The sequence below is a fragment of the Otolemur garnettii genome, unplaced genomic scaffold, assembly GCF_000181295.1.
Source record: "Otolemur garnettii isolate 467f Iridium unplaced genomic scaffold, OtoGar3 scaffold00029, whole genome shotgun sequence".
Lineage (NCBI taxonomy): Eukaryota > Metazoa > Chordata > Mammalia > Primates > Galagidae > Otolemur > Otolemur garnettii.
This window is the reverse complement of record NW_003852424.1, coordinates 14,697,842-14,719,283: the sequence shown is the minus strand read 5'-3', so window position 1 is coordinate 14,719,283 and position 21,442 is coordinate 14,697,842. Positions and strand designations below refer to the sequence as shown.

General features: G+C 53.1%; 1 protein-coding gene across 2 annotated transcripts in view; it reads right to left on the bottom strand.

The window, feature by feature from the left end:
- Window positions 1–17,844, bottom strand: part of CSNK1G2 (casein kinase 1 gamma 2) — a 34,851-nt gene extending 17,007 nt beyond the window's left edge. The window contains exon 1 of one of the 2 annotated variants that reach the window (XM_003788706.3): window positions 17,602–17,844. The gene's annotated coding sequence lies outside the window, so the exon portion shown is untranslated. The remainder of the gene's footprint in view (window positions 1–17,601) is intronic. The other variant, XM_012804570.2, reaches the window with a different exon arrangement.
- Window positions 17,845–21,442: the final 3,598 nt, after the last annotated feature.

Sequence of the window (21,442 nt, the reverse complement as noted above, 5' to 3'; positions counted from 1 at the left end):
CTACCCAGGGTGACAGCTTGAGGCTCTGTCTCAAAAAAAAAAAAAAAAAGAAAGAAAGAAAAAAGAAAATTTAACATTCTTTCTGGTTGCTGTGCTATGGGGGAAGTTGTCTCCTTATCTTCAGCAAAGAGGTCTGTGAAAGCATACCTCTCTCACTCTGCAGCTATCTTTATCTGCAGTGGGACACCCCAAGGTGGGGAGCTGGGAGACCACTTTGGGCAGCATCTCCACATATTGTGGGCCCAGGTGGACACCCACAGCAGCCCCTTCCTCCCAACCATGCATGGAGGGACCACTTGTCCTGCCCACTAGGCTACTCAAGAGCCAGGTGGCAACACAGGGCCACACCCGACACCCCAGCCAAAGGGGACATCCCTGCAGCAGCCCCACAGGCACCTCTGTGCAAGGGGACAGGTGGCTGACAGCTGAGCGTGGGTCCATGTTCTCCACTGGCCATGGCCAGTTCTGACTGCAGGTATAGAGTGTGAGGGACGTCTTGGCCCTTGCCTGCTGCAAAAATTGCAAGGAGAATAGTCCCTTTGACAGCCTGCTTTTCACCAGTCCATCTGTGTACTATTCCACTGAAAGGGATTTGCTGACAATGGCATGGGAGGAGTGTGGAGGTGACACTGCAGGCTGTGACAAGGCCTGGGACAAGAGGGGTCTGGAGGGGACAGAAGAGCCAGAGAGTGAAGGATGCAGCCCAGCTCCACGTGGTACAGCAGGTGGAGCTCCTACAGATACACCTATGCCCACAGGGCAGAAAACCAGAGCCTGTACACCTGTGCCCTCCACTTCAGGCATCCCCAGGGCAGCCATTCCACCCACCCCTGCACCCTGGGACACTCCTAGAAGACCCATTAGCGCAGGAATATCCTCCTACTTTGGAAAAAACGTCAGGATTCCATGGGAAGGGGCTCCCTCCATTAGTAGACACCTGTGGGTTATTTACTGGTGGATTCCTTTCCTACCAGAAGTGCAGACATGTGTGTGCATAGACAGACTGGACAGAGGCACATGAGACACAAAGGTGCATCAGAATCAGAGGTAAAATCCACACAGGCTGCAGGGATCCTAAGGAGACTCTGCCCCATGGCCACCTGCTAGCATTGTATTCCCCCTACTCTCCAGACGAGGGGCCAGGCTGCTGGAGAGGTGCCAACCCCAAAACACATGCTCCAGCTCTCCCGTCCTCTCAGGTGGAAGCAAGCAGAAGCAGAAAGGGACATTAGCAGGTGTGGCCCTGTTGTGAGGAGCACACTTGGTCTCTGTCCCAGCCCCTTGACCACACCTGAGTTTATGCTAATGAGACTCAGTAGTGGGGAGCCCCCAGGTGGTGCTCAGAGAGAGCATGGAAGCTCCACACTCCCATATCTGGCCCTATGCTTCTTCCACATGGCCACTCCTGGTCAGTTCCTTTATAGTAAATTCAGGCAGATTCTGCAGAAGAGGACATGAGGACCCCGGCCCATGTGAAACTGATCTGGTGCAAGTCTGGACTCAGCTGGCTTCTGGGGAGGGGGCAAAGCTGGAGCCAAGCCCTCAGCCTGGGGGGACTGTGCTAACTTGGGCAACTGGTGTCAGGAGAAGACCTCAATCTCAGGACTTGAAAAGACCCCAATCGCCATCACTTGGTGTCAGGAAAAAGATACCTCACATATCCCCAGGCAGCTGCATCCAGGGCTCAGGCCCTCTTTCCAGGCAAGGAGGGGAAGTGGGTATTCTCAGACTGTGGAAGAAGAGCCCTTGACATTAGTGGGAGAAAGGAGTCGGTGGAAACACTCAGACCCTTCCACAATGAAGCTGAGATGGACAGAGGCAGATGAAGCTTCCTTGGGAAGCAGGGCATGGAAACCACATTTAAGAACCCTCAAGCTGAAAACAAAACCACCCTTTCTTTTTGGGGGTGATGAAAATCTCTTTTGGGGATGATGGCTATGTCCCGTATTAGATAGTGGTGATGGATCTACAACTCTGTGAGGATGCTAAAGCCACTGAGATGTTCACTCTGAAAGGCTGAATGGTATAGTCCATGAATCACATCTCATATATAAAATGCAACTCGGCTCGGCGCCTATAGCTCAACCGGCTAAGGCGCCAGCCACGTACACCTAAGGTGGTGGGTTCGAATCCCCAGCCCGGACCCGCCAAACAACAATGACGGCTGCAACCAAAAAATAGCCGGGCGTTGTGGCGGGCGCCTGTGGTCCCAGCTACTTGGGAGGCAGAGGCAGGAGACTCACTTGAGCCCAGGAGTTGGAGGTTGCTGTGAGCTGTGATGCCACGGCACTCTACCCAGGGGGACAGCTTGAGGCTCTGTCTCAAAAAAAAAAATAAATAAATAAAATAAAATAAAATGCAACTCAGACTACATGAGCAAAGAGGAGCAGGGTCAGGAAAGGCCTGTGGTGAGGAACACACAGGACCTGGGATCACCCAGAGCTGCTCCAAAGCCCAACAGGCACGTCTGTGATCCCATAGGATGGCTTATGGGTAGACAGGTTGTTCCAAAGAAGCGCAGAGAAATATACCATTCTGGACTAATACTTTCTCTAAGAAACAGCTTAGGACCAAAAAACTGTCCAAGATAGGGCTAAGCGCCTGCCAGTCATTAAAGGACTGAGGCTGAGAGCACCTACTGGGAAGCTTCAGCTGCAGGCAGCTCCTTTTCGGGTAGAAAGACTTGCCCAGAAATAAGATGGGCAGTCATAATCCAACTAAGTGTGCTCAGGCTCTTACAGGACAGAAAGCACCAGATCCCCTCACCCCAGCCTCCATCTGCCCAGACCTCAGCCCTGAACCACAGAAGGGCACTACCATGCTGTGCCTCAGAGCTGCGCCCAGGCAAGACCCCTTCTCTACTGCCCTGGGATCTGCTTTGGAAGCCCCCATGTCTGCTGATGACCTACTCTCATGTCCTGGCCCTACTTATAGGTGGGTGGTGTTCTTGGCAAACCTTGCCCAATCCCTGACCTGGAGAGGGGAGGAGGAGAAAGGAGCTGCACCCAGCCTGACACTGACCCTGGGCCCCCACTGACCCATGCTTCCCCTGGCAGCCAAGCCGGCCAGCAGCCCTAACAGGATTTTTTTTTTTTTGAGACAGAGCCTCAAGCTGTCACCTTGGGTAGAGTGCCCTGGCATCACAGCTCACAGCAACCTCTAACTTCTGGGCTGAAGCGAGTCTCCTGCCTCTACCTCCCAAGTAGCCGGGATCACAGGCGCCCGCCACAACGCCTGGCTGTTTTTATTTTTGGTTGCAGCCGTCATTGTTGTTTTGGCAGTCCTGGGCTGGATTCGAACCCACCACCTTAGGTGTATGTGGCTGGCGCCTTAGCCACTTGAGCCACAGGCACTGAGCCAGGATTTTTTTTCTAACATATGCAACTGTACCCATCTGGGGCCACCATAGCCTCTGCTGCACTCAGCCTCAGGACCAGGTGCAAACCCATTCTGTGCTCTGTGGAGCAACTATGAGGATCAAAAATCCACAGACTCAAGATCTTGGGCTGGTCTAGAGCTTCCCTTCCAAGTCTGGGTCTCTGCCCAGCTGCCATTATGTCAGCTGAAGTTAGGCATCATCCTCTACAGCCTCCAGCAGGGGTCCGGGGAATACTTGTGGCATCTGGCTACTTGGGGAGGGTCACTGGCTCCCTGCTGCCACTCTCAGGATGACCTAAGAAGGTGCTTGCATCCTTGCATCCATAGAGGGGGTAGCAGGGCCCAGAGCAAGGGGGTACCAAGCACCCCCAGTCACACAGGGATCCCCCACAGGCCTTGTCCTGGAGACTCATGGCCAGGAGGGAGGCCGAACTGCATTCTGAGAAGGCCCCTGTGTAGAGGGTTGTGAGTGAGGGATACTGGGAGTGGCAGCCACACCTGCCCATGGGCCTGACACAGCCCTGGGGGAGCAATGCAGCACACTGAGCCTTCCCATGCTGACCAGGGTGGAAAGAAGAGCAAAGCCAGTACCCTACTATGATTCCCCAGAGAGTCACTCACTGCCAGGGCCACAGGAGGTAGCCTGGCCTAGGAGGGCCAAAAGCGAGGCTGGCTCAGGCAGGCCATGAACTCCTATAGCAGCAGGTGTGCAGTCAGAAGAAGGCAGGGTCACCACTCTTGGGAGACAGCCCTGGAGATGCCACTACATCCTCCCACCCACAAATAAGAGCCATCACCCCAAGACTCAGCAGGGTTCTGAAGACAGACAACCTCTGTGCTGCAGGGACTCCCTGGAGGGCTGGACGGTCAGTTGGTCAGTCACAGAGCCCACTGCCTGACCAAATCCTGGCAACATAAATGATAAAGTCAGGCCTTTCCTGGACACTCTGCCCCTAGACAGGACCTAGGGTCTGGAAGGAGGTGGGGATGACAGGCTGGAGGCAGCCAGAACCCCATATGCCCACTTGCTGTGGCCTGGGGAGTCAGGGTTCCTGCCCTGCATGCTAGAACCTCAGGTAGCAGAAACACCCACCTTAGTCTTGCCCCAGGCTCAAGGCACTAGAGCTAAAAATAATGATCCTGGGGAGGTGGAGGGGACACAGATATCTCACCAAGCCCTAAAACTGAACCACAGCTATGATGCTGCCCTAAGGGACACTGGAATGTGACCCAGGTGACAATGCCCTAGAGGAGGGTCAGGTCTTCCTGACCATAGAATGGTGGAGGTGGAGCTGGGGAAAGGCTGGTGACCCGAGCCAGCCCTGACCGTCCCCATGTGGCACTGGTGGGAGCTGGTCTTACAGGCACAGCTTAGGGTTAGGCTGCACCCTCTAGAGTGCCCACCTGGGCAAGTTACCTGCCCTGCTCTTTTTGGAGTTCTCCATCTTGGCCTGGCCCAGGGCCAGCTCCCCGGGGGCAAGCCCCAGGGCCCCCCTTCTCTGGTGGTCTCCACTCAGTGATGTCACAGTCCCTGGGCTGACATCACTGGCACAGCCCAGAGCCAGAGCAAGTCGAGGGCAAGGCTAGTCACCTCCACAGGGGTGGACCCTCGGTAGGCTGCCCTCTGCAGCCTGGATCCCCATCTCAAAAGCACCTGACTCTGGTGTGAACCCCAGCTTTGGGCCCTCTGCTGAGCCCAGAGTCGTCTTCTGAAGCTCGGAGATCACCTGACGTGGGGATAAAGAGGATGCAGGAAATAGCATACCATGTGTTCGGGCACCCCAGGCGGCTTGTCCACACTATACCTGCTAAGTAGATAAGAGCCCAGGACCAGCCTGCATCAGCACATGACCCATGTCAGATGCAAGGGTTCCAAGGACACATAGGACCACCAGGGCCTAAGGCAAGTTCAACCTCAGGCTGAGTTAAAGCAGCGAAGGATTTTAATACCTTGAATGAAAAACAAAAGACTCCAACACCCAATAACTCAAGGACAAAAGGAAAAACAAGCTTCCACCTCAAAGGGATGCCAGGGAGTAGATGGAGGAGACAGCTGGTGCGTGGAGTGATTCCTGGAGGGCACCTTCCCTGTGGCTGAGAGGCCTCTGTCCATAAAGGAAGGTGAGGACCAGATCAAACCACCATCACCTAGCAATGTACCCAGGGGCAGGAAGGCTCTGCCCCAAAGAGGCAGAGACCCACATGGAGGGCTGGTCTCTGAGAAAGCAGGTGGACTCATCAGGATGTCACCATCAGGAGAGGCAGAGGCAGGAAGGAAACAGATCCAGGCTAGAAGAGGTGATGAAAGGAGGGGCGCAGGTGTCACTGCTCTGCAGCAGCAAGGTGGACTCTGGCATGGGGTGAGGGTACCACAGGGGCTTCTTCTGTGGCAGGAGGACCTCTCCCCTGCCACCTGTCCTGGCAGGACCCTCTCTGAGCCCAGAGGCTCACTCCCAGGGAAGAGCCAACATAAATGGAGCTGCAGAACATGGTAGTGTGGCTGAGCTAACCTCTCAAAGGCTCAGGGGAAGTGGAGGGGATGGCTGGCAACTTTTGGCAGATGTGCAATTTTTTAAAAATTAAGATGATTATGAGAAGAGAGATGAAGGCCAGGCGTGGTGGTTTACACCTGTAAGGAAGCACGTGGATCACCTGAGCTCCGAAGTTTGAGACCAGCCTGAGCAAGAGAGCCCCATCTGTATTAAAGAAAAAACTAGCCAGACATTGTAGCAGGTGCCTGTAGTCCTAGCTCCTTGGGAGGCTGAGGCAAGAGACTGCTTGAGCCCAAGAGTTTGAAGATGCTATGAGCTATGACACCATGGCTCTCTAGCCTGGGCGACAAAGTGAGACTCTTGTTGGAAAAAAAAAAACAAAAACAAAAAAAAAAACAGAAAAAAGGGAAAGAGTTACAGCCTCCAGACCCTTAACAATATCAACCAAAACCAAAGAACGAGTTTGCATCATTCATTCAAACAAACCAATCATAAAAAAAAACATGAACAGCATGGAAACTGGGCGTGTATAGGTGGGGCCTCCATGATCTGCACAGTGATTCACTGCATCTGAGTTCATCCTAATGTAGGGTCTGATACCTCCATACCTGGTGGTTTTCCTCTCAGGTGCCCTTGCTACCTGCGGGGCAGCCTGCACCCACCAGCTGGGACCTGCTGTTCTCATCAGCTAAGACCTCTCTCAACCTCAGTGGGAAGGGTACACGTGCATCTACTGTATGTCCCCAGCTAAGGTGAGTTTGATGAGAACACAGGTTTTCTTCTGGACTAGGCACCAAGCAGGAACTCAATAAATATTTGTTGAACAAATGATATATAAAGTCTTCCTCTACATCAATGAGAAATAGACCAACAGATCAAACAGAGAAATGGACAAAAGCCACAAAAAGCAGCAGAGGAATCACAAGGGACCACTCAGACATTATTCTACCCCTCTAGTATAGACAAATACAAATACAGCAGCCATCATGTCTTCTCAGACTGTCCAGGGCCAGCAAGAGCCTAGAGAACAGTGACATCAATTATTGGGGGCAGGTGGGGGAGTAGAATATACATCCTGCAAAATGCAAAACTTTTTTGGAGGGTATTCTGAAATCACCAGTTCTCTTTTTTTTGAGACAAGGTCTCACTGTTACCCAGGCTTGAGTGCAGTGGTGTCATTATAGCTTGTTGCAGCCTCCAACTCCTGGGTTCAAATGATCTTCCAATCTCGGTCTCTCATGAGACTACAGGTGCACAGCATCACACCCTGCTTTCACCTCTTTTAAGTATATGTTGCACCTCAAGTTTGTCTATAAAATCCTGCAAGAAACTGTGCCAAACAAGGACTGTAACCCAAGCTGGCACAACCAGGTAACAGACTTCACATCAAGGACAGCACCTGCTCCCACAGGTGGGTGTGGGCCCTGGGCAAGGCTGAGAATGGAGTCCCCAGAGCTGGACGTCAGTGCAGGGGCTAAGAGGAAACAAAGGACCAATGTATCTCTCCTATTCTCAGAGGCCTAGAGTAAATTTGCTTCCCATGAGCAAATTTCAAGATAAAAAAGTGTTTTCATGGTCAGCACCTGTGGCTCAGTGGGTAGGGCGCCAGCCCCATATACCGAAGGTGGCAGGTTCAAACTTGGCCCTGGCCAAACTGCATCAAAAAAATAGCCAGGTGTTGTGATGAGTGCCTGTAGTCCCAGCTACTCGGGAGGCTGAGGCAAAAGAATCACCTAAGCCCACGAGTTGGAGGTTGCTGTGAGCTGTGTGACACCATAGCACTCTATAGATGGTGACAAAATGAGACTCTGTCTCTATTTAAAAAAAAAAAAAAAGTGAAATCCAAGGGAAAAGAGGCCTCTACCTGGGTCCACCTGGAGCTACAGATGCCCCTTGAAACAACTTGTGTGCAGCTGTTCTGGGCAGGGGACAGAAGAGAGCCAGGGAAGTACTGTGGCTGCCAAGTGCCAGCACCCACAAGGGCGACAGACAGCATCTTAATGGGAAAAAACAAGCCAGGAGCAGTGGCTCACACCTGTAATTCTAGCACTCTGGGAGGCTGAGGTGGGTGGACTGCTTGAGCTCAGGACTTTGAGAGCAGTTTGAGCAAGAGTAAGACCCTGTCTCTACTAAAACAGAAAATCTAGCCAGGTGTCATGTGGGCACCTGCAGTCCCAGTTACTCAGGAGGCTGAGACAAGAGGATCACTTCTACTCAGGAATTTGAGGTTGCTATGAGCTATGATGATGCCCCATGGCACTCAACCCTAACCCAACAGAGTAAGACTATGTTTCAAAACAAAAAAGGAGGGGTAAAACAGAAAGGCTCCAAAAGGCCTCCCTCCTTTTTACAAAACAGCCAAAATTCAGAGAATTGACATCACCCCAGGCACCCAGCATCATCTCTCTCTGTCCTCCCATGGATAGACAACACTGAAACAGCTTGTCTTCCTGGAGCCCAGGGCCAGTGCATGCCCAGCCCACTCTGCTTCCATGCTTGCTCCAACCACCAACACCCCCAACTCCCACCTGGAATCCCCTCAGGACAATCCTACCCTCCCCCAGCAGCCCCAGGCAGGCACCACCTGCTTTCTGCTTCCCTTTGCTGGGAGAAACAACCTTTGCTTCCGGTGACATGGGCAGGTTTAGAACAGAGTATATGGATGGCCTGACCTGACAGAGTTTTCTGAATGCACCTGCCACCACCTGTGTCATGTGCTCATCTCTTGGATTTTTAGTTTGTTTGTTTGTTTGTTTTTTAGAGACAGAGTCTCACTTTATTGCCCTCTGCAGAGTACTGTGCCATCACACAGCTCACAGAAACCTCCAACTCCTGAGTTTAGGGGATTCTCTTGCCTCAGCCTCCCAAGTGGCTGGAACTACAGGCACCTACCACGATGCCCAGCTATTTTTCTGTTGCAGTTTGGCCAGGGCTGGGTTTGAACCCACCACCCTCGGTATATAGGGCCAGTGGCCCTACCAGCTGAGCCACAGACGCTGATCCTTTAGTTTTTGTTTTTAAGGTTTTTGTTACCAGGCACGGTGTCTCACATCTGTAATCCTAGTACTCTGGGAGGCCAAGGCAGGTGGATTGCTTGAGTTCAGGAGTTTGAGACCAGCCCAAGCAAGAGCAAGAACCCCAACTCTAAAAATAGGTGGACATTGTAGTGGGCACCTGTAGTCCTTGCTACTTGAGAGGCTAAGGCAAGAGAATCACTTTAGCCCAAGAGTTTAAGGTTGCTATGAGCTAAGACACCATGGCACTCAACCCCTGAGCAACTGAGTGAGACTGTCTTTAAAAAAAAAAAAAGAAAGAAAGAATTTTACTTGCTCTTTGCCTACTTGCCCTGGCAATGAAGGCCCATTCACGGTCTATGGCAAATGTATCTTACTCTGTAAGCCTGTATCTTGCTCTTACTCTGTAAATCTACCTTTTTTTTCCCAAATACATTTTGGGAGGGAGGGAGGGAGGGAAGGAGGAAGGAAAAAAGTAGAAAAAGTTCTTTCAAAATACCAGAAACAGGACATTGGCTTTTGTGGCCTCACAAGGCTAGGGCTACCTCAACAACCACATGAGGGCCACAGCCTATCAGTCACCCTACAGACACCAGATGCCCCAGCTTCAAACCTGCCTGGCCTTGCCCAGGCAAAGGCCACAGGTGACATATCTGTCCATCAGTGGCACAGTCACACTGGGATCCAGCCCGGGCACCTGCCATGGGCAGCAGGGACCCCAGGCATCCTCGGATCTCCTGGCTTTCCAGACAGTATGGACAGTAGGACAGCACAGTCCCTGGCACTGCAGAGGCAGGTGAAGCATCAGGCTCTAGGATACAAAGAGCTAAGACACAGGAATAGGATGTGAGCTGTTGCTGACCTGGAGATATAAAACCCTCACATCTGGACAGAGCACAAATGTCATAGCCACCATGATGACAATCAGTGGTTCCATAAATGCTCAGACCTGGAGTCACCCTATGATCCAGCAATTCCACTCCTGGGCCTCCACCCAAGAGAATTTTAAAAAACCCACACCTATGCAGAATCTAGACACAAATGTTCACAGCAGTGCAATTCACAACAGCCAAAATGTGAAGCCATCCAAGAGCCCATGAAAAGAAGAAAAATGAACCCAATAGCCCACTGGCCCACTCCCAAACTGGAATCACTCAGCCATGTAAAAAGGGAACAAGGCTCTGACACCACAACATCGAGAGACCTAAAGGACATCATGTGCAGTGAGAGAAGCAGACACAGAAGGACACACAGTTTGAGATTCCATTTATGTGAAATGTTAGAACAGGAAGAGTCACAGGGATAGGAAGTGGATTTGTAGGTGCCAGGGGCTTGGGGCAAGGAATGAAGAGGTGGTGACTATTGATGCAGATAAGGTCTCCTTTAGGGTTATAGAACAAATGTTCTAGAATTAGATAGAGGTGGTTGGTTGAACAACTATGTGATTATATAGTTGACCCTTGAACAACATGGGTTTGAGCTATGTGAGTGCACTAACACGGGTTTTCCTCTGCTTCTCAGGTTGCTACCACCTCTGAGGCAACAAGACCCACCCTCCTCCTCCTCTTCTTCAGTGTGAAGATGATGAGGATGAAGACCTTCAAGATGATCCACTCCGGCTCGGCGCCTATAGCTCAACCGGCTAAGGCGCCAGCCACGTACAACTAAGGTGGCGGGTTCGAATCCCCAGCCCGGACCCGCCAAACAACAATGACGGCTGCAACCAAAAAATAGCCGGGCGTTGTGGTGGGCGCCTGTGGTCCCAGCTACTTGGGAGGCTGAGGCAGGAGACTCGCTTGAGCCCAGGAGTTGGAGGTTGCTGTGAGCTGTAATGCCACAGCACTCTGCCCAGGGGGACAGCTTGAGGCTCTGTCTCAAAAAAAAAAAAAAAAAGATGATCCACTCCCACTTCATGAACAGTAAATATATTTTCTCTTCCTCAAGATTTCCTTGATGACATCATTCCCTAGCTTTACTGTAAGAGCACAGTAGATAACACACATAACACACCATGGACAGGTTCATCAACCGTGTATGTTATCAGGAAGGCTTCTGGTCAGCAGGAGGCCGTTCAAGTTATGTTTGGGGGAGTCAAAGCTATACACAAATTTTCAACTTCATGGAGGTTTGGCACTCCTAGCCTCACATTGCTCAAGGGTCACCTGTACTATAACCCATGAAGTATATACCAGAGTATTTTATGGAATGTGAGTTACACCTCAACTGAAAGAAAGTGGGTTGTGTGGTATGTGGACTGTATCTAAATAAAGCTGTTTAAAAACAACAGTGAGTGAAGCTCTAGTCAGAGCCAGGGGCTGGACCAGTGGCCTCACTGCTCTGCAGGATCAAAGTCTGCCCTGGCCACACCTCCTACATGGTAGAGCCCAGGTTTAACTGACTTTTACAGCTCTCATAAATCTTTCAGAGGAATCCAGGGGTGTGTACCCACAGGAAGTGAAAGATGCAGAAAGTGAAATATGCAGAAACAGAGAGAGAGTGAGGGGGGAGGAAGGGATGACTCACCAAGGATGCCCATGTACCAAACAAAACCCATGGCCCATTTCCCCAGGTGAGGCCACCATTTATGGGACAGCCACAGTCCACCTGGGCAGGCAACATGGCAGCTGGGCACATTGCACACATATATACACTAAAGGTTCTGTCAACCCACATAGCACACAAGGCCCCCTCAAGGCCCAAGATCGTTTCTAGACACCATGAGGAACCGTGCCTCCCCCCCCATGTGTGTTCCCAGGCATTCTGCCAAGAACAGGATAACTTGCAAAATTTGAAGTTTGAAGAGTTACCTGTTCCTGCCTGGAGGGCTCAAAGATTGTGGGCACCTGAGAGATGTCTCAGATCCCTGAGGCCACAAGCCTTAGACACCAGGGCTCTGCTAGGCCACCCATGCCCACTCCTACCCCAAGGTCAGCTACACGGGTTCTAGTTGGATCACCCTCCCCAGGGCTTATGAGAAACTCCACATGCACAAGTAGCAGACCAAAGGCTGGCCGACCCCATCAACCTGTGTCCCCAGAATGATCCACCACACAGCCTGCTCGCTCCATGCTAGGAAGACCCTGCCCAACACAGATGGCTCAGACTGCTCACCTGTGCAAATATGCCCTGACGTAGGACTGCCATGGACAGAAGCCTCCAGATGAGAACAGCCACTGTGATGGGACGGGGATTCATATTCACCATCTCAACTGAGGACTAAGGGCTCAGACGGAAGGGGCAAAGGTCACTATAAGCCACACCAGCGTTCCAAAGTGTCCCCAAGGAAGGTGGGTCCTACAGGCAACACTGCCTTCAGCACCATGACTGTGGAGGATGGGGCCCAAGCTAGGCCCAGGTGTTGCTTCATCTTGGAAGGCAGGAATTTCCCGATAATAGAGAAGTTACGTTTAGTGCAACTTCTTTTAAGACTCTAAGGGGAGGCTCGGCGCCTGTGGCTCAAGCGGCTAAGGTGCCAGCCACATACACCTAAGGTGGCGGGTTTGAATCCCCAGCCTGGCCCGCCAAACAAATGATGGCTGCAACCAAAAAATGGCCGGGCATTGTGGCGGGCGCCTGTGGTCCCAGCTACTTGGGAGGCTGAGGCAGGAGACTCGCTTGAGCCCAGGAGTTGGAGGTTGCTGTGAGCGTGATGCCATGGCACTCTACCCAGGGGGATAGCTTGAGGCTCCGTCTCCAAAAAAAAAAAAAAAAAAAAAAGACTCTAAGGGGAATTATGTATTAACTTAGTCACTGGTCACAGTGAACAATCTATTATTATTATTATTATTATTTTTAGAGATAGAGTCTCACTTTATCGCCCTTGGTAGAGTGCCATGGCATCACAGCTCACAGCAACCTCCAACTCCTGGGCTTAGGTGATTCTCTTGCTCAGCCTCCCAAGTAGCTGGAACTACAGGTGCCTGTCAGAACGCCCAGCTATTTGTTGTTGTTGTTGTTGTTGAAGTTTGACTGGGGCCAGGTTTGAATCTGTCACCCTTGGTATATGGGGCTGTTGCCCTACCCACTGAACCACAGGTGCCGCCCTGAACAATCTATTATATCTACTTCAGCCTTTCAGATGGTGAGCAACAGCCCTGGATGGTAACCCAGGACCATCTCTGGTAGGCCTGGGGCCCTAAAGTCTATTCCTGGCTCAGTGATGACCTCCCCTGCTGCCCTCACAGTAGGAGCCCAGAGATGCAGAGGCTGAGCCAACTTGATGGCACGGGAAGAACAGAGATTTGGGGTCCTCCTGGGGGAAAGGCTGTCTTTACCTCCTCCTGGAATGCCCTGAGTGGTTCCAGGCACTAGAGGAGAGTATGCCATGACAGACGTCACACCCTATAGGCTCAGGCCAGCTACAACAGCATTCTCACTCCACCTCCCTGCAGAGCTGCATGGTCCACACTCACTCCTGCTCTCGTAGACACAGGCACTGAAGCATACTTTAAGAGGAGATCGTGGTCTGTACCTATCACCTGTACTTATGATTCTGTCCAAAGGAACCCAGTTAGGTTTATTTATTTATTTATTTATTTGAGATAGAGTCTCACTTTGTCGCCCTTGGTAGAGTGCTGCAGCTCACAGCTCATAGCAACCTTCAGCTCTTGGGTTTAAGCAATTCTCTTATCTCAGCCTCCCGAGTAGCTGGGACTACAGGTGCCCCCCACAACGCCCAGCTATTTTTTGTTGCAGTTGTCACTGCTGTTTTAGCTGACTAGGGCCAGGTTTGAACTGGCCACCCTCAGTATATGTGGCCGGCACCCTACCCACTGAGCCACAGGTGTTGCCTGGAACCCAGTTCTTTTTTAACGCAACGTGACCTAAAACTGTCTTACGCTTTGTGGCAAAGAGAGGCTGCTGAGCGTTCTGAGGAGCTTGGGCTCCAGTGGGTGGGAGGAAGCCTCTTGAGCCTTAGGCTGCCCTTGGGTGAGCAAAGGTTGTTTCAGGGCAGGAGCCCACCTTGTTCAGGCCACAGCCTGTGGCATGTTCCCTGTGCAGGAGTAATGCATGGGCATCTGAGCAAGGAAAAACATGCCATAGTTATACCAGAAAGGCCCTCTGAGCCTCTGAGAGGAGCTTCACACCCAGAGGGCTTAGCATACCCCAAAAAGTCAGCCATGCCTAGGACCGAGGGCACCCAAGCAGTACTAGAAAATCTAGGGTGCCACAATGCCCTCATGCCATCCAACAGGCATGAGAAACAGCTTCCCTTCAGGGCCCAGGATGCAGCCTTGTCCCTGGCTGGCACTACTTGTAACAGGGCCCTGTTGCCTCATGGAATGCACAGGCTTGCAAAGACCCCAAGAGCGGCAGAAGGCAAGTGGAGAGGGTGTTGCAAAGCCTGGATCGGGGATAATAGTGGACATGGGGAAAAGAAGTGGAATGTTACAACATCCCTGACCCTTTGTAGGAGGGTCAGGGAGAGGGACACTGGGGCCTATCAAGTATTAGCTGCCAGAGAATATTAGCTCTTCAGGACACCAGGGTGATGACCAGGACCAGTCCCTGCCCACACAGCTCTGTGGCACCCACTGATCAGTCCAGGTACATACTGCTGCTTCTCAGGGGCCAATGGGGACCTCCAGGTGGTCCCCAACACCTCACCTTGAGCTCAAGCCAGGGCAGTACAAGGGGTCTCCCCCCATGCAGTGAGGCCATGCCCACCAGCACATCCTAGCCCAGGAGCAGGGTGAAGGAGGGGCAGATGAGATGAGGCAGGAGGCAGACACCAATGAGGACAGGGAGGTGAGGCAAGGCCTCAGAACACTACCCTCCTTGTGCCTGCCAGAGCCAAGGGCTGTTATAGGAGTACAGGTGAGTCACCCTTAGTCAGAGCCAACATCCTTCTCTACTCAAGCAGATCAGGAAGGCCTTGATGTTCTCACCTGTAAAATGGGGCCGCTCTACCCACTTCACGGAATGCCACACAGCATGGCTCCCAACTAAGGGAGAAGGCAGACACAGAGCTATACCGTGCACAGGGAGCATCCCAGGCCAACAGGCCTCTGGCCCACTGCCCCCTCCTTTGATTGCTGTGGACTGTGGGGATACTGTCCAGTTGCTGCATGCCTCCTGCCTAGCTGTACAGCACCAGCAGCTATTTCACACATCTGCCATGGAAGCATTCACATAACAGTCAAAAGGCTTTGCCTGTACACCTGATGCCTAGCCATGGCCTTGATCTGTCATGAGAGCAGCCACCAAGCCCCAGCCTGAGATGAGGCTGACTAGCAAACAAAGGCCCTCACTACCACCCACCCCACCACCGAGACACTTCACCAGGGCCCCATCTCGCTTCCAGTGGATCACCTCAAATGATCCACTAATGCCAACCTGTCCAGTGCCACCCACAGGCCCAAAAGGCCAGTGGCCCCTGGTCAGCCCATACCTGACACTCATCCATAGCAGCTCCCACAGCCCGGCTCTTCCTTGTCTCCTTCCCTCTGCCATCAACCTACTGCCCAGCCCCAGTCAAGGCCTTGGTGGACCAGGAGCACCCAGCAGAGGAAGGGGGCTGCTCACTACTCCTGTGTGGGTCTGGGGCAGCTCTATGGAAACTCTGAGGGAGGCACGGTCAAATGTGCAGCAGCACATTCCTCTATAGACATTCCCAGGGGAAATGCCAACAGTCTTAAGGACAGCCCTGGGCCTGTCCAGCCCATCATCCATACTGCCACATCCAATAGCAGTGTGGATGATGGGCTGGTCAGGCACAGGGCATGCATCTCTGGCATGCACCAACCTACTGCATGTTCCCACAGACACAAGTGGCTCCATGTCCATCTGGCACACCACAGGACTACCCCATTCCCAAATTAATACCTGGTACACTACCTTCCCCAAAACCTAGGATAAGCAAAGAGGAAGACTTTCAATTAAAAAAAAAAAAACTCACCTATTTCCTTTTGCAATCCAGGGGTAATTACTGTGTAATTAAAAAGGAGGAGAAAAAAAGAAAGAAGAAACCCAATTCAGTAATTCAAGGAAACCTGCATTCTTTGGCCTCCCAGGCATGTCCAGAGCCCAGGGTGATGAGGATGGTATGACAGCAGGCAGGAAGCCCCTCTGAGACACATAATAAAGTCCCACCGCAAACTGGGCCAGGTAAAGCCAAACTACCCAGACCCTTAGGGGTATGGGTACAGAACCAGCTGCCCCTAGGATCCCCACTGGCCCACAGTGTAGTCCTGCTGAAGACACAACTGGCCTCTGGGCCTCCAGATATTGCCCTCCCCACTGGGACCTTACTGTAGACCCCCAGCTTGCCTGCCCATTCTACGGCATGGACAGCCCTCCCACTGAGTTCCACCAGTGGCTGCACAGTTCACCATAGGGGGCTGAACAAAGTACTGTGGGCCCTGGAGACTGCAGGCAGGCAAGTGCAAGCCGGATGTACTCTGGGTGCTGCCTGTCTGGGAAACTCATCAGTCAGTGGCTGCCCAGGCCACAGCCTTTCAGTTTTGGTGGAGACCTAAGCAGAAAACAAAACAAACTACCAGAGACATCCTCAAACTTCCCTCTTTCAAAACTGCAGAGCCCAGGCAAATAATCTGTCTTCTTCACAGAGGCCCTCTGGGCAGGGCTGGAGGCCCAGGGGTGATTCCTTGCCCAGTCGCTGCCACCCCTACACCCCTTTCCTTGATGGGGGCGAATTACAGTGGTGAGGAGATTGGATTTCCCTCCAGACTGGAGCTTTCCTACTTTCCTACTCATCTCTCACACCCACGAGCCCACAGAACCTCTGGGGGTCCAGAAACACCAAATGAGGCTCCTGCGTGCGGCAGGAGTGGAGAGGGAAGACCCTAGGAGCCCGAGGCCAGCCAGACCGACACGCAAACAGACACACCCGCCCCCAGCCCTAACACTGCCCTAGGTCTGGGCTACACTGCGGGGCGACGGGGAGAGAGAAAACGCCGGACTCCACCTACACAGACAACCCTTTGGGCTGTCTGCTACAAACAAAGCCATCCAGAGGCCAGAGGAACAAGTACCAGTTGCTCCCAAAGCCACGATGATCCAGGGCGCCAGGGTCCAGACGGTGCCCTCAACCCCTACCCCTAACGAGAAAGTCTCCCCGCGAAAGTTGGGGCGACGGGCCCCGCTCAAACATCTCACCCTCCCTCCCTAGCCCGTGTGTTTCCGGAAAACAAAGCCGGTGGCCAGAGCGGAAGGGGGAGGGCGCAGCGAACCAGCCGGGAGTTCCCCAGCAGGCCCCGCAACAGGTCTCCCAGATCAGACCCCTCTGCCCCCAATCCCCCTAGCTCTACCCCTCAAAAGCTTAAGCACCACAAGCGGAGAGGGAAGACACCAGCGCGGAGAAGGACCAGACCGGAGGTAGAAAGGGGACAAGGTGGGCAGAAGGCTCGGGACGGAGAACGGGTGGTGGGCGTGAGCGCAAGGGGTTAGGAAGAGAGGAGGCAGAACTGAGACTTGAAGGGTCAGCGGAGAGCAGTGGAGTGCTGGGTCACTGGGGCGGCGGGGAACTGGATGTGGGAGTCAGCGTGGGGCGGGATCTGGGGGTGCGGGCTGCGAGGTCCGCGAGATGTAGAGAGGGCACTGGGGCTCTCTGTGTAGGGGGTAGTACGCCGGGGTCCGGAAAGCGGAGTTGGCAGGGCCCCGAGCGTGCGGATGGGAACTGGGGGTCAGAGACTGGGGTTCTAGGCGCGGGGGCTGGGCGCGTGGCCGCTGTGGCCGACGAGCGCGCGCGTAGTTACCTGGGATCCGCCGTGGCCGGGCCCGCGGGCGGCGGCCGGGCCGGCCTCAGCAGCGCGGAGCGGCCCCCCGCACCTGGCCCCGTGCCCGATCGCGCTCCGGCTCGAGCTCCGGCGCCCGCTCGGGCCCCCGCTCCGGCTCCCACGCCGCCTGGGCCGGCCTCCGCATGTTCGGAGCGGCAGGCGCCGGGCTCGCCGCGCTCCGCCGCGCCCGCTCCGGGGCCCGCGCGCCTTACGCCGCCAGCGTCGGCCAGCGGGGGGCGGTGGCCATACGCTCGATACTGCGCAGCCGCGGCCGGTGCGCCGGGCGCGCGCTCCGCTACGTCACAGCGCGGGGCGGGGCCTAGTCTCGGCCAGGCCTCTCGCACGCCGCTTTGCGACACCGGGGGGCGCTGCACTACGGCCGTCGTGCTTTGCGGCCGCTCCGGGGAGTCGTTGGGGCGCTGCCCTCAGGGACACCGGCGGCGCGCAGCCGTGGGGGCGCGCGCGGGCGGGGAAGAGGCCGAGAGGTTTACACGACCCGTAGGGGTGGGGTTTTGTTCCGGTCCCGCCCCTTTGTCGCCATGGCGACGCGTGGCTGGTTGCCCTGGCACCTCCCCGCAGCCGCGTCTGTGATGTCACGGTCTGACCACCTGACGTCACGGGCGGGCGGTGCCGCTGGGCGTGATCTGCACGGGGCCGGTGGTCAGCGCGGGCTAGGAGGATTCCCCAGCATAGGACGGCCAGGAAATGAGCTGATATAGGGGCAAGAGGATTTTTCCATCTGGGTTGTCTGGGCCAAGAGGGGAAAACCGACGAATCTAGGATGATGATCAGTGCCCAATGGGCGAAGGATGGTGGCTTGGGCACCTCTGTGTCCTAGTTAGTGATGACATCAACACAGAGCAAAGGACAGGAAGGGACCCGAGGCTGCTCTGCAGGGGAGTCACCCATGGTGACTGGTCAAGTGTATTGCTGTGCCTGCTGTGCCAAGCACAGGCCTGGCTGCTGCTAGCACCCAGTAGCGCAACTGTCAAAGTGCTTGCCCATGCACCATCTGTCTGCACCCCCCACTATAAGGAGAGACCTGGGGAAGGACACAACTGGCCAAGGACCCGCGTGGCCAGGCCCTGTGATCCACCCCAGCACAGGGGTGGAGCTCCATAAAGGCAGCTGTAGAAATGTTCCCTGGGTGGGGAGGGCAGCTGCAGAAATGCTCCCCCTCCGTATTCCATGTACCTCATTTTTAAAGTTGGAGGAGACACATCCATTCAAAGATGTATGCATTGAGTGCCTGCCAGTGGCTCTGAGAATAGAACAGTGAGCTAGACTCTTGGCATTGTTTCCCAGGGAGTCCTCAGTGCTGGAGGGAGGGAGGAAGCGTCGCAGATAATCTAATATAGTGATATAAGGTGGTGCATGGCTGAGTGCACCATGACACTTCCTTTGGGCAGATGGTCAGGGAAGGCTAAAAGCTGAGTGTGACAAAATTGGAAGGAAGATTCCATGATCTCCTGTGATACTCAAGCCAGATAGGGCTATAAAGAAAAATATCGGCTCGGCGCCTGTGGCTCAGGTGGCTGAGGCGCCAGCCACATGCATCTAAGGTGGCGGGTTCAAATCCAGCCTGGCCTGCCAAACAACAGTGATGGCTGCAACCAAAAGATAGCCGGGCGTTGTGGCGGGCGCCTGTGGTCCCAGCTACTTGGGAGGCAGAGCAGGAGACTCGCTTGAGCCCAGGAGTTGGAGGTTACTGTAAGCTGTGATGCCACGGTACTCTACCCAGGGGGACAGCTTGAGGCTCTGTCTCAAAAAAAAAAAAGAAAGAAAAGAAAAGAAAAATAACAGGGAGGAGAATTGAACTTTAATGGGAAGGCAGAATGTCAATACATTTTAGGGGCCAAACCAGGCCTTCAGAGATGCAGGTTCTCGATCTTGTTCTGGCCCAATGTAAGAAGCAGGCAGTCCTGGCACAGTCCTTGTACTCTGTTAGTCCTCCATGAAATGTCACTCCTTGAGGAAGCCCAGGCCACCTCCTCTGTTATCCTTTCTGGCTGCATCAGGATGCTCTCTTTTCTGATGTGTACCACAGTGGAGTGTGTTTGTTTAATATTCATCTTCTCCACTGCGCCAACATGTCTGGCACATAATAGAGGATCAGTGTCCATACAGTGACTATATGCAGTGAATGAATGAATTACTGAATCAGTGAACTCCACAGCCCCTCCCGCATTTTTCAGAGTCTGAGTTTTATTCTCTGCCCCCTCTCTCCTGTTTTCTTCCATTCTTGACCTTCAGGAGAACCTGCTCACAGTTGCTCAATCCCCTGAAGGGACACTCCTCCTCCAGAGGTATTTGCACCTTAAACCCAAGTTTTGACCTTACCTCTGTAAAAGGATGGTTCCTACAGAAGAAAGAATGCAGAAAGGAAGGTCAAGGTTGTCAGCTAGAGACTGACTATATAGGTCATTCACCTTCTCTGGTCCTCTGCAACTGCGTCCATAAATTGGGGCTAACGATAGCTTCCACAGGTATATCATGAGAATGCATGAATTAATGAGTGAAAAACTGCCAACGTAAGGCCTTCAGCCTCAAACAAACCTATTTGTCTCTAATCACTTGAGATCTTTGAAAAAACAAATAGCTTTTTGTGCATTATTATTTTTAACCACTTCAAATGTGGTCCTGATTCCTTTCAGCTTTAATCAGGGGACAGAGGGAAAACGGGGAGGGGGGGTAGGAAAAAGCCTCTTTGGGAGCTCTTAATAAAAACACTGTAAAGATGATGAGCTGTCTCTCCACCCTATCCCCCAGAAGAAAAACAATATCCCAGCCTCCCAGTTAATCCTAAACAGCTGTAGGTTTGGGGAAGGAAGCAGGCAGGACGTGCCCCCATCTGTTCTGTACCTATACTTGTGTAAGAGACATGTCCATCTCTTCTTCCTGCTTGAAGAGACTCCTAAGTTGGGACCAGGCTGCATTCTGGTGTCCAGCATCAGCCTAGTCACAAGCAGGTGCCCTGCTTCACAATTGTTAAAATAGAATTCAATTACTACTCCTTGCAGTTGGGTCTCTGTACCCAATAAAATGTAAACTCTCATTTTCTGGATGTGAAAACTGAGGTTTGGAGACAGAGAATGGATTGCCCACTGTCTCGAAGATTCCCCCAATACTGCTGTTCTTAATCAGTGGGCAGTGCTGCCTCCTCATGTTATGTATATAGAGTCCCAGCATCCCACCCCGACCCCAGTGACTACAGCAAAGGAGGGTGCCCAGCCCATAGCGGAGCCCAGCATGACCAAGTGGAACAGGTCTCTGTCTTTGGAAATTGTGAGCAACAGAGTGAAAACTGAGGTCAGAAGACACATGAGAGTCCAGGAAGAGCAGGTGTATTGGGAGCTATGAAGCAATTGGAATCTTTTTTTTTTTTTTAAAGATACCTTTATTGCTTTTTTGTTGTTGTTGTTATTGCAGTTTTTGGCCAGGGCCGGGTTTGAACCCACTACCTCTGGTATATGGGCTGGCACCCTACTCCTTGAGCCACAGGTGCCACCCTAAGCAATTGGAATCTTAAGCCAGGTGCAATGGCTCATGCCTGTAATCCTAGCACTGTAAGAGGATGAGGTGGGTGGATTGTTTGATCTCAGAAGTTTGAGACCAGCCTCAGCAAGAGCAAGATCTCATCTCTGAAAGAAAGGAGCCAGCACTGTGGTGGACACCTATGGTCCCAGCTACTCAGGAGGCTGAGGCAAGAGAATTGCTTGAGGGCTCGGCACCTATAGCTCAACCAGCTAAGGCGCCAGCCACGTACACCTAAGGTGGCAGGTTCGAATCCCCAGCCCGGACCTGCCAAACAACAATGACG